Source organism: Balaenoptera borealis (assembly GCF_965194805.1).
Source record: "Balaenoptera borealis genome assembly, chromosome: 4".
NCBI classification, from domain to species: Eukaryota; Metazoa; Chordata; class Mammalia; order Artiodactyla; family Balaenopteridae; genus Balaenoptera; species Balaenoptera borealis.
The window spans coordinates 93419343-93422092 of record NC_138861.1 but is presented as its reverse complement, the minus strand read 5'-3'; the positions used below and the strand labels follow the sequence as shown (position 1 = coordinate 93422092).

General features: G+C 42.4%; 1 pseudogene across 1 annotated transcript; it reads left to right on the top strand.

The window, feature by feature from the left end:
• The first annotated feature begins 898 nt into the window (after positions 1-898).
• LOC309627754 (tubulin alpha-1C chain pseudogene) lies at positions 899-2471 on the top strand (annotated as a pseudogene). Its single transcript has one exon. The product of its transcript is annotated as a tubulin alpha-1C chain pseudogene (transcript).
• Positions 2472-2750: the final 279 nt, after the last annotated feature.

Genomic DNA, 2750 nt, shown 5'->3' with positions numbered 1-2750 from the left:
AGCATACGTGAATATGATTTAGGCACTTATTTAATAAAATTTTATTCTCTAAATTTTCTTACATCTCCATCAATCCCATGATCATTTTTTGTCCATAGATTTGATTTCCTGGTGCTCTAGCCCTTGCCCAGAAATCCTGCCCTTCTGAATGCCCAACTACCCAGATCCTGGCTGTGTTGGAAGGTATACGTTGAGTCTCAATTTGCCCAATTATCTTTCTCTGATGGTTGAGCTTCTCTTCTCTCCCTGCTCTTAGATATTTATTCTCAGTCCTAAAAAGGTCAGCACTTTGTTTTTTCTTTTTCTTTTAAAATCATAGTGGGGAATGTACAAGATTTATGGTTGGAATATATGGATTCAATCTTATCACTTATTCATGTAAGGCAATCAAGATGAGGGTGGATTCTTTTATACAAAACAGTCATAATATTAGCTCTCTAAATGTGTTTATGAGTACTGGTCAGTTAAAAATCACTGGTAAAAACAAACTGTATTGTTGCTATAACTGTATTAGTGTTGTTTCTTGTAAACTTGAGTAAAAAAATTTTAAAAATATAGAAATAAGGATAATAATTTTTTTCTAATTTTCTTATGCAGTGAAAAGTATTATTGCTATTTTGTTGCATATTATCTTCCTATATATAATATGTATATGAATGCACATGTATACTTTTAAAATCAAAAATAATATATCTAATGAACTGCTTTTTAAATAGTTAATGTTTGACTACTTCTTCCCCGGACTCCTTGGTAGTCTGTTAGTGGGAGATCTTTGTGGCTGTCCCCTCGCCTCCTCCAGTGCCACAGAACCCTACAAGTCTCAGCCATGTGTGAGTGCATCTCCATTCATGTTGGCCAGGCTGGTGTCCTTATCAGCAGTGCCTTCTGGGAGCAGGCCGGTGTCCCCATCAGCAATGCCTTCTGAGAGTTCTACTGCCTGGATCACGGCATCCAGCCCAATGGCCAGATGCCAGGTGACAAGACTATTGGGGGAAGGGATGACTCCTTCAACACCTTCTTCAGCGAGACAGGCACTGGCAGGCGTGTGCCCACGACAGTGTTTGTAGACCTGGAACCCACGGTCATTGATGCAGTTTGCACTGGCACCTGCTGCCAGCTCTTCCACCCTGAGCAGCTCGTCACAGGCAAGGAAGATGCTGCCAATAATCATGCCTGCAGTCACTGCCCCACTGGCAAGGAGATCATTGACCTCGTCTTGGACCGAATTTGGAAATAGTATACAGATCTTCAGGGTTTCTTGGTTTTCCACAGCTTTGGTGGGGGAACTGGTTCTAGGTTTACCTCCCTGCTGATGGAACGTCTCTCTGTTGATTATGGCAAGAAGTCCAAGCTGGAGTTCTCCATTTGCCCAGCACCCCAGGTTTCCTCAGCTGTAATTGAGCCCTACAACTCCATCCTCACCACACACACCACCCTGGAGCACTCACTGTGCCTTCATGGTAGACAATGAGGCCATCTATGACTTCTGTTGTAGAAACCTCACTATTGAGCACCCAACCTACACTAATCTGAATCACCTCATGAGCCAAATAGTGTCCTCCATCACTGCTTCCCTGAGATTGGATGGAGCCCTGAATATTGATCTGACAGAATTCCAGACAAGCTTGGTGCCCTATCCCCGCATCCACTTCCCTCTAGCTACATATGCCCCTGTCATCTCTGCTGAGAAAGCCTACCATGAACAGTTTACTGTAGCAGAGATCACCAATGTTTGCTTTGAGCCAGCCAACCAGATGATGAAATGCAACCCTCACCATGGTAAATACATGGCTTACTGCCTGTTGTACCATGGCGATGTGGTTCCCAAAGATGTCAATGCTGCCATTGCCACCATCAAGACCAAGCGTACCATCCAGTTTGTGGGCTGGACAGGCTTCAAAGTTGGCATTAATTACCAGCCTCCCACTGTGGTACCTGGTGGAAACCTGGCCAAAGCACAGCTTGCTCTGTGCATGCTGAGCAACACCACAGCCATCGCTGAGGCCTGGGCTCGCCTGGACCACAAGTTTAACCTAATGTATGCCAAGCGTGCCTTTGTTTAGTGGTACATGGGTGAGGGCATGGAGTAAGGAAAGTTTTTTGAAGCCTGTGAGGACATGGCTGCCCTTGAGAAGGTTTACAAGGAGGTTGGAGAGGAGGTGGGAGAGGATGAGGGTGAAGAGTATTAACCCGTCTGCTACAGTTTTACACTCTTGTCTTAGGATTGTCTTATTTGTGTTCTGTGGAGCTGCCCTTTGTGGCCCTATCTTGTCAATAAAAATGATATTTCTATTTTCAATGTCAAAATAAATAAATAACTAGTTAATGTTCAATGCTAAGAGATCAGGTTGGAGACTAAGAACAAATTAATAGATATTCATTGCCTATCCACAAACAGTGCAGAGGTGCTACAGGCTCTGACGTACCATCTCCATATATTCATGAGAGCTCATTATTAATGAATCTTGAAACAGTGTCAAGGCAAATGAAGTTTTCAGATCAACTTCATGAAATTAGTTAGGGTGGGCATATGCAAGCAGCATTTCACAAATTATATGTGAAAAATCATAGCTTTATAGCATAAATTTCTTTAGAAGACACAAATTTGACAATCATACAATTGAAAATGAACCCATCGATTCAAAATTTAAAAGGACATATACTTTGTTCTTTGTTATCTCTAAGGTAAATAAAACTGTGTGGTATTTGTATCCTCCCTATGTAGAGGAAAGGCTGCATCTAATTGGGGA